The sequence below is a fragment of the Petaurus breviceps genome, unplaced genomic scaffold (genome assembly GCF_028583685.1).
Source record: "Petaurus breviceps papuanus isolate PSGF00001 unplaced genomic scaffold, PetGlider_PUasm1.0 164, whole genome shotgun sequence".
In the NCBI taxonomy this organism is placed as follows: Eukaryota; Metazoa; Chordata; class Mammalia; order Diprotodontia; family Petauridae; genus Petaurus; species Petaurus breviceps.
In genome coordinates, this window is record NW_027185735.1 from 2,434,925 (window position 1) to 2,446,015 (window position 11,091).

The following is an 11,091-nucleotide window of genomic DNA, read 5'->3' on the forward strand; positions in this document are numbered from 1 at the left end:
TATAACTAATATGCAACTAACCTTGTATTCTTGGTATATAGTCTTTCAAACATAATATTTTAGCTTGTTGGCTAATGGCATTAATATTCATTAGAGACATAGTCTATAGTTTTATTTCTGTCTTCATTGGTTAGATACCAGGACCATATTTGTCTTATTGAAAAAGTAACTAAATCCCTTCTTTTCCTGTTTTGCAAGGAATTTATATGATATTGGAATTAATTGTTCTTCAAATGGTTCATGGGTTTTTTTCTTTGAAAGTTCATTTATGGCTTATTTAATTTCTTTTCCTAAGATTGGGTTATTTAAATTCTCTATTGCTTATTCCGTCAATCTAGGAATTTAATATTTTCTAAATATCCACTCATTTCATCTACATTATTAGTTTATTGACATAATAATGAATTAAAATAGCTTTTGATCTTTCCTTTTCTCTAATATTCATGTTATGATTTTTTACTTTCTTCCCTTTTTAGTCTTGACAATATTTTTCTTCTTATTTTCTCAGATAATTTAATATTTTATTAGTTTTTAAAACAGGTACTAATTTTAGTTTCTAATTCAATAGTTCTATTGTATTTATCATTTGATTTTCAGAATTTCTGCTTTGATATTCTCTTGGGGTTTTTGATTTGTTATTTTCCCAATAGTTAGCATGCTCACACTGATGTGTTTTTTCTTTCTTTTATTGATGAGAGTATTTGAAGATACTGATTTTCCCTTTTAGAATTATTTATTCTTCTTTTAAGTTTGAATCCAAATTAACAAATTAACAAGAATTTAGTAAAGACTTACTATCTTCTAGGCTCTGTGCCAAGCATTGGAGATAAGAAGAAAGTAAAAGAAATGTCCTTCCTTATCCTCAAGGAGCTTATACCCTAATCAAAATGACATAAGTATGTTTAGGGCCATTTCAGAAATTATTGGAAATTATGCCCTAATCCAAAAACAAAATTCATTTAACGATTTTTTAGGGAACTCAATTTTTAAACCTGTGCCACTTGATAATTTGGCAAATCCTTCCTGAACGTTTAATGTCAGATGACTGATATTTTTTATTTCAATTGAGTGTAGTTTATGAACCTAGCTTAGTTTTTTAGAATCAAAATTTGAAGAGAAGTATTTCTGAAACTGTATCTGCAGGCATTTCAGATGATCAGTTATAACCCTTACAATTAAATCTTCAGGAAAGTTATTTTCAACTATAAAATCATTTGTGGCTGTAAATATTTATAAAGAATTATTTCTACCATTTTCTTCCATATGTTAACTTTTTAAGTAAAACTTTCAATTTTACCTTTTAACATAAACATGTTACAACTTTTTCTTTGAAGCAACATGTTTAAGTCATTGAGTTTTCAAAAATATCTGACAACACAATTTTGAAAGTCATAAATCATTATGAAAGAAATGAACAAAATCAGATTTCTCCTCACCCAAAAATACAACTCTTATTTATGAAAATTCCAAAGAAAAGACAAAGACTCCCGAGGCAAATGAGGCAACTGCATTTATTCTACAATTTCTTGCAAGAAAAAGGGTGTGCCACCTACTTAGCAACACACCAAAGGCCAAAGTTTCACAGTTTAAATCCCAGTCCCCCAAAACACGAAGTCCTTCCCTCATTTCCTCATTGGCTCAGCACTTTGAGGTGTAAATGTAAAGCCAAACATGAATAGATTTCCAGAGGACTGCTGCTGTGAACAGCTTTAAGGTTCTGATCACATAATGTAGTGAACTCTCTATTTATTCAGCAGTAAACTAAAGCAAAACATTCACAGAAACCAAAGTACAGCATTCACAATGTTATAACAAAACAGCTTATCACCAAAGTGACCACATAATTTTCACCAAAGTGGCCATATAGTTTTAAACAAAAGATATCATTCATTGAGTCCTTAACTCAATCATCCTTAAGAGGTACAAGGTTCAGAATTCAAACTTGGCCACCTTGGCCACGGTTGGCCATGGAAAATCATGATCTTCTCACTCAGCATTAAGTACCCAAAGAGAGGTCTTTTCATCTTGACTCAAGGATGGTTCCCAGATTCCATGGTCTGTAATGCCATGCACAAGCAGCTTTCCAGAAGAATGCTACTGTGAACAGATTTTACGGTTCTGATTACACAGTATAATTAGCACTCTATTTATTCCATAACAAATCAAAGTAAAACTTTCACAGAAAATCAAGGTACAGCATTCACAATATTACAACTTATCACAGAAAATCACAATATAATATTCACAACATAGTCTCAAAGTACAATAGTCAATGTCTTCCACTCATGGGGCAACTAAGTTAATTCAATTAGTCACTTATCAGTAAAGTCTTCCACTCTTGGGGCACAGTCTTGATTAACTCAATCAGTCATTTGTTCATCAATCAATTACTAAGTATTGTGCACAAACCCTTCCACCCCTAGGTCTCTAGTAAACTACAATTTCATCTATACTCAGTACCCAGGGAGAGGTCTTTTCATCTTGACTTGGGGCCTTTTCAGATTCCTTGGATCCCCTACCAGGGTCCCAGATTCTACCTGGATTCACCAGACTGTCACCTGGGTTTAATGGCAGACAGCTCCAGTTCCTTGACCAGATCTCTGGGTTGGTCCTGCTCTACACTGAACTTCACATGGTCTAGTCCATGTCAGATCCTTCACCATTTCTGCTCCAGGGAATTCAAGGCTCAACCAAGCCACAAACAAAGTCTCAGCATCCCAGTCATGCTTCCTCAGTCACCTGGACTCCTGCCCCCGGGCTCCTGGCTCTGGATTCTGGGCTCCTGGGCCCCTGGCTCTGGGTTCCTGGGATCCTATTCAGAAGAAGCTCCACTGCCACAAGTTCTCAGGAAATTCTGGCTCAATTCTCCATTCTTCCATAGCTGCTCTGCCACCAGATCTTGGTCTCAAAAAATTCTGACCATGCCTCTCTGGGGCTTTTCTTATATACACACAGCATTAACTTCCTGTTTCAGCCAACCCCTTCCTGTTACATCAGTAACAGGAGACAGGAGTTCATAACTTCTGTTTCTCCAACAGAGGCTTGATCAGTTACTAAGTGTTAAATACCTGCTACCTTTGCGAACACAAAGGGATCTTCAAATTCAAATGATATTACCATTACATGGTGTCAACTCTTGTCTGAATTTACCCAACTGTCACCTGGATTCAAAAGTAGGCAGCTCTCAGGTCCTTACAGCTCCTCGTCCAATTCCATATTGAAGTTCACAGTGTCCAGTCTGCCTCAAATCCTTTGCAGTTTCTGTTTCTGGGAAAACAAAGTTTAACAGCCAAAACATCATTTACACCATCAATTCACTATCTGCCTGTGAAACCACTACAGACCTACAAACAAGATCTGAGAACTCAACACAAATTGTAAGTATAGTCCAAGGACCTCTTAAACCCTCCTCCAGGATTTCTGTAAACAGACAACAAGAAAATCCTCTTTCAGGGCTTCTAGTAAGATCCCAGAGCTTCTGTACAAAGTATTACAAACACAAATCAACACAGACAGAACAGCCAAACAGAGTGCCACCATCACAAGTGTTCCAGTCTCATTTCTGCTCTTTCCCAGCTTGTGCTTTTCCTTATATATGGTCATTAGCTCCTCCCTGTTCCACCCACTTCTTATGTCAAGGCTCAAAAGAAATTTGAAATGAAACAAGTTGTTTCAAGTTTTTCTTTGCGTGCCATTACAGTACAACTTCCTGGCACATCTACTTCATGTTCCCCCTCCTTCCAAATATGTTCTACAATTTCTTGCATGTGCATTAAAATGAGCCTTAGCCCTCCCAGGGGAGGAGGGGATAATATTCATGAAGCAGTTAAGCATGCATGCTTAGAGTCTGGCTGACCTACTTAACCTCTCTTAACCACAGACCTAGTCAAGACTAGTTTTACCCCTATTCTATGAATTGTTTCTACAAAAAAGCCCCTTTATTTTTGGCAAAAAGCCCCCCCTATTAAACACTAAGAAGTGTTGCTACAAAAAGCCCCCTAACTAGAATTGTTTTTGCAAAAAGCGGCTAGGTTGAGAAGACACACTTTCCTGCACCTGTGTGGAAACATTTTTTTTTTAATTTCAGTTTCCCTTCTTTCTTATTTCCAACAGTTTATGTTTCCACATATTTCTAATTTACTAATATCCAATTTGTTCCTCAAAACTCTTTAATAACTCCAGACATTCTCTTTCTTCGTAGGAGATTGGCCTTTTTTCTAATTCTGTTACTTCATTACTCCTTTCTCATATGCATATGAATTTTTCCCCTTTAAGTAGGCATAAGGGAAAGAGGGAGAGGTTGATTGATGCACCGACAAAAAGGAGGCAGTCCCCTTAGTAAGTACAGATACAGATATCCAAAAGAAAAAGATAAACAATAAATTGTCCATTTAAGACTTTGAAGTCTTGTCTCTCACAGCTGTCTGGTGGGGGAACATCATTTGATGCAGTTTTCTGGTCCAGAGTTGTTCAAGAGTTTTCCAGTAGAGCTTCTGTCATCTTACTGCAGAAATCCTCTTTCTTATATCCATTCTCCTGCAAAATTGATCTTGACACAATTTTAAATGACTATTTAACCCTTATATCTCTATTCTTATAAAAACTAAAATTGAAACCCTGGCCAATTATCATGTTTAAGAAATTAAAACGCAGTTTTTATACTTTACATTATTCATTCCCTCATCAGGAGGATGAGATTCCACTAAGGAATTAATAACAGGGTCCAATACATACATAAATACATTGAATAATTAATCTTAACACAATACAAATCAAGTCATAAAACAATTCCAACTTCTGGTCTTGTTATGCTTTTTTTAAAGCATTTACAGGATAGACCATAAACCATTCTTCTTTTAATATTAACTAATTTTAACAAAAATGAGACAGGTATGATATTAAATAGGTAACAGAATAATATCCTCATTTCCCAAGTCCTTGGCCTAATTGTCTCCATACCACTATGAAGTATTAAAGGATCCTAACTTATACAGGAATATATATGTGTGTGTGTATGTGTGTGTGTGTGTGTGTGTGTGTACTAGTAACAGCTAACTGCTCAGCCTTGATAAAAAGCTCAATCTTATACTTACATCTCACTATAGTAACCTCAGATGTTCCAGTATAAATCTATCATTTAATAGATTTGTTATCATGCTTATAAAATCTTTAATTATAGAAACTTGCCATTAAGAAAGTAGGGACATAACTAAAGCAAGGGAACAACATTTCCCTAACTTCATATCAGTTCTAGGCAGAAGTTGTATAGTCTTCCAGCTGCACTGAGCCAGGCTGAAAATGTGCCAGGTGTCAGAGTGGGAAAATTGAATCAGGAGAATATGACTTCAGCTCATGCAGAATATTTGTTCCCCCAAACTTCTCATGGGAACACCCTCGGTAGTTCATAAATGCATTTCATGGACCTCATAGGGTTGCTGGCATCATATATCAGTGGCTCAACAGAATTTCTTGATAATTATACCTGGAGTCAGACTCAGAAAAAGTTAGTTAACAGTCCCATAAGGTCTTGAGTAGCAGGTTCCAATAATGAGTTTCAAGTGTGACTATGATCTTATATTGGTTAAGGAAAATCTTTAAAGTGAGCCTTAAGTAGCGTGCATACATTTCTACACTTGTTCTAGTTTCTTATTAAATAACAACATAAAATTAAATTTCCCACTTTATTTCATCTGCGTAGAAACATTTTTTTTATATTTCACATAACTTCATCTTTCAGTTTCAATAGTCTCTATAAACTTTGCCAACTTTGCCGTCCTGAGAGCTGCCTTAACTCTGCATGCAGTAATAAGCTTTTGTAATCAAATTATGTCTTTCCAAAAGTTTGAAAACAAATGACTGTGGGGTGGCCAGGTGGCACAGTGAGTAAGAGCACCGGCCCCAGAGCTGGGATGACCTGGGATCGAATCTGGACTCTGATACTTAGCACCACACCCAGAAAAAAACTGGCTGCGTAACCTTGAGCAAGTTACTTAACCCCAATTGCTTAAAAAAAAAATTACTGTTAAGGGCATGACTTTTAATGAATTTAGTGGTTTTGATAGTATTGCAAAGCACAACATCCAACTCTGGTTGATATTTTTTCTGGCTATGACTACCTCCCAGTGGATCATGCAGTGAGTAAAAGTGATATGTTCATTGCCACCAATTTTAACTTTTGCAATAAATCCAACATTCTTGCCCATCATTGCTCCAGCACTGTCTGTGCAGGTGCCAATGCAATTTTTTCACTGTAAACCTTCATTTGTGAAAAATTCACCGACCTATTGTGTGCCCTTCTAAAGAGTGACAAAACAATAAGTCTTCATGTTTGCTTCCTTCATAAACATACTTTACATAAAGTAATAACTATGCCATGTTAGAAATATCAGTTGTTTCATATAACTGAATTGTAAACTTTGGGCTGCCCTTAAATTTTTTCAAGAGGCAATCAGGGGCTTGGAATATGATATTCCAGAAGGCAAAGGAGCTGGGGTTAAAACCAAGAGTCACCTACCCAGCATGAAAACTGAGTATCATGTTTCAGGGTAAAATATGGTCATTCAGTGGAATAGAGGACTTTCAAACATTCTTGCTGAAAAAAACAGAGTTCAATAGAAAATTTGACATTCAGATATAAGAAGCAAGAGAAGCATGAGAAGGTAAACAGGGAAAAGGAATCATAAGGAACTTATCAAAGTTGAACTATTAACATTCCTACATGGAAAAACAATAATTGTAACTTACAGAACTTTTCTCAGTAGTTGAAGGGTTTAGAAATATACATATTTGTCTATATATGAGGGTATATGGGCATATGAATACATATGTGAATGTGTGTATATATGTTTACAGGTGTAATGTAATGCCAAAAGAAGGCAACTTCCCAGGTTCAAAATACCAGCATAGGTGCTCTCTATTTTATTTAGTGACAAACCAAGAACAGAGAAGATCAAAACATGACATCATTCCAAATATAGCATTTACTAAGTGTGATTAAATAATCTCCAAGTACTACCCCACCCCAGGATCTTCCAATCATTCAATCAATTACAAAGTCTCTGTTCTAAATACTTCTCCACCCCTAGGCTATACCTTAATTAAGTCCACCACAAAGCCCCTCTTCTCAAATGGAGATTAGTTTCCAAACATAAGGTCAAAAGTTCCCCACCCCTGGATCACAATTGAATCTACCCCAGAGTTACATCAAGTTTAAACACAGCACTTAATACCCAAATGGAGGTCTTTTCTTCATCTTGACATGAGGCAAGTTCTCAGCAATATTAGTTCCTGGGGAGACAAGGCTTAGCAAAGCCACAAGATACATTGCCAGTCCCTTCATGAATTTATCCTCTGTCTGTAGAACAGTCCTAGAACCCCTGAACACATTAGCAAAACCCTCTCCCAGGATTTCTGTAAACATACAACAATAAAATCCTTCTTCAGGGCTTCTGAACCAACAGAAAGGCTCCCAGACCCCTGCAAAAACAGCACTGTCCTTCACCAGTGGACAGTATTCATTCTGTCTGCAGGACAGTCTCCAGACCCCTGCAACAACAGCACTGTCCCTCACCAGTGGACAGTATTCACTCTCTGTCTGCAGGACAGTCTCAGGGCTTCTTAGCGAACAGCCAGGTTCCAGGACTTCTTCAACAAAAGGACTGTCTTTCACCAGTGGACAAATCTGGCAAAACAACATCAAAACAGACAGACAAAGTACCAGCAAAACAGCCATGTCTCCTCAGTCCTTGGCAGCTCAGGGGGCAGGTCTCAAAAGTCCAGGGCAATTCAAAGCGGCCACCAGCAATTCTTAGTCTCTCTCTCTCTCTCCACGAGGTGCTGCTTCCAAGAAAAAAGGTCTTCCGCCTCTCTCTAGTGTCTCTCCAAATCTACATCACCAGCTCCTCCCAATTCAGGACTTTCTTTTCACATCAACAAGCCCATCCCACAGGTGGGATTAACAAACTCTGGGTTTTAACACAATCAATTTGAAAACCAAGCCAATACAGGGGAATCTTTAATTGCCATTACTATCACAACAGGTATACATAGATAGAGGGCACAGGACCAATTTAACAGGAAGGAATGATACTTAAAAGGTGAAATTAAGAGGTGAAAGGAATATAATGAGAGGAGATGGGGAGAGACAGATTGGGGTAAACTATCTCATACAGAAGAGGCAAGGGAAAATGGTTACAATGGAAGGGAAGAATAGGAAAGCAAAAGGGAATGGGTCAACCTTATTCCCATTGAATTTGGTTTGAGGAGGGAGTGAAATACACACCCTCCAGGAGAATAGGGGGGGGATGGGGATGAGAGGGGGAATTATAGAAGGGAGGGTAGGCGGGGGGGAGGGAAGTTGGAAGCACTCACTTTTGAAAATAGATGGGATCAAAGTAAAGAATAGAACAAGTGGGAGGTGGGATAGAAGGGAGGCAAATATAGTCAGCCTTTTACAATATATCTACTATGTTATTGTTTTGCATTAGCCACACATGTACAACCTATACTGAACTTCGTATCTTCCCAGTAAGGGTGGGTGACAAGGAAGGAAGGGAATGAATCTGGAATCGAAAATTTTAAAATCAAATATTCAAATATGTGTATATACATATATATATATATACTATTATTAATACCATCTTACATGTAATTGGGAAATAAGATATACAGGCACTGAGGCATAGAGATCCACTGGAAAAGTAGAAAGGGGTATGGGAGAAAAATATGGGAGAGAGCAGATTGGAGGAGGGGGTATCCTGTGGGACTGCTATTTTGGGGCAGTGGGTAGGGGAAAAATGGGGAGAAAATTTGTAACTCAAAATCTGATGGAAACGAATGATGTAAATCAGAAGTTAATAAAGCATTAAAATAAAAGAGAGCCCTTTAAGACCCACCAATGATATTATGCTATTTTTAAATTTTACTATGAACGATGGAGTTTTTAATCTCTGAGTACTGCAGCTTTAATAAAGAATGAGTTTCTTTCAGGAAAAGAAAGAGGCAATCAGCTGATTCTTTCAATTTCTTTTTTACCTTCTAGTTCTAGAATATCAAGGCAGTTTTCTGTGGTTATTTCTTGAAATACAATGTCTAGGCTCTTTTTTTATCATGACTTTCAGGTAGTCCAGTAATTTTAAAATTATCTCTCCTGGATCTATTTTCCAGGTCAGTCATTTTTCCAATGATATATTTCTTTGTCTTCTCTTTTTTCATTCTTTTGGATCCGTTTTATAGTATCTTGATTTCTCATGAAGTCATGAGCTTCCATTTGTTCCATTCTAATTTTAAAGAAGTTATTTGCTTCAGTGAGCTTTTGAACCTCCTTTTCCATTTGACCAATTCTGCTTTTTAAAGCATTCCTCCCCTCATTGGCTTTTTGGACCTCCTTTGCCATTTGAGTTAGTCTATTTTTAAGGTGTTATTTTCTTCAGTATTTTTTGGGTCTCCTTTAGCACGATTTCTTGCATCTCTTTCATTTCTTTTCCCAATTTTTTTTCTACTTATTTTACTTTATTTTCAAATTCCTTTTTGAGCTCCTCCATAGCCTGTTAACAATTCATATTTTTCTTGGAGGCTTTTGATGCAGGAGTTTTTACTTTGTTGTCTTCTTCTGATTGTATGATTTATGCTTTGTCACCAAAGAAAGATTGTATAGTCTGATTTTTTTCCTCTGTTTGCTCATTTTCCCAGCCAATTACTTGACTTTTGAGCTCTTTGCCAAGGTAGGACTCTGCTTCTAGAGTGTAGAGTGCTCTGTCCTAAATTTCTGGGGTTTTGTGCAGCTGTTGTTAAAGCTACTTCTAGGCACCTGTAAATATTCAGTTCTTCTAAGATGATGTGATCAAAGGAGAGGTGTTACTCCTCTCCTGGCCTGTGGTCTGGTCTGTGAGTGACCACAAGCACCCTTTTCTGCCTCAGGACCATGAGGAGGACTCCCTCTCCACAACTACCACAAGCTCTGCGATGCCAGTAGTCCTCCTCACTCTAGGACTGCCACCCAAGACTACAACCCAGATTCAAACAGGGCAAAGCTGTCCTGCTCAGCACAAGCAAAAGGAGCCCTGAAAATTGCCTTCTGATCAGGCATTTTATCTCCCCACCATCTGTGGGCCTGGAGCTCTGGAAGCAGCCACAGCTAATGCTATCACCACCACCTCCTCCCCAAACTGGGGCGGGGACCAGACCACACTCTTTGACACCCTGGTCCAACAGAGTTCCCCACTGACATTTTACTTTGTCTTTGGCATTTGTGGGTTGAGAGGTCTGGAAATTGCCGTGGCTGCCAGTGATTCATTCCCCAGAGGTCTGCTCCAGCCTGGTCTCTGCCAGTATGGCCCTCCCAGGACTGTGCAATGCTCTCAGCCTGGTGCGATAGACCCTTCCTTTTGGCTTATCAGGCTGTCTTCAACTGGAGATGTGTGTCACTGTCATTTTGTGGATTCTGTAGCTCTAAAATTCTTTTCAAGTCATTCTGTACAGGTAGTTGGAGGTTAATGGGGGATGAATTCGAGCAAGCTCCTCAGTCATTTTGGCTCTGCCTCACCCCCTAACCTACCCCCCCATCATCAATATTTTTATCTCTTTTGTCTAAATTTAGCGACTTATCCATAACCTCCCCAAATTTTTTTCCTAAAATCAAATAAAATTGCTAATAATTTCTCAAATAAATATTAGCTTTAGTTTATGAAATTATATTTTGTGATTAATTTTAAAAAATTGATGTTCGAACTTACACATACACCAGTGATGGTGGAGAAATTATTAAAGGGCTTTTGTCTTTACTTGCTTCAGCTAAACACTTATGTTTCTGTAAAAGAAGGATATAGCCACAATTTTAAAAATCTTTTAAATTTTAAAAATTCTTATACAATCCAATCCAAAGACATGCTAATTTGATATTTACATGCTGAGGAATGACTGTAGGAAAATATACAAAGTCCATATTTTCCATAATTTACCTATTACATTTCTTTTAGGGCAGAAAACTTTGTATATTCTGTAAAAATAACTGTAATTCAGAACATAAAGTAGTCTTGAATCTAAGCTGAGGTGTTTCTGGCAGTGTGTGTTGACATTGCCTGGTGTGAAGTT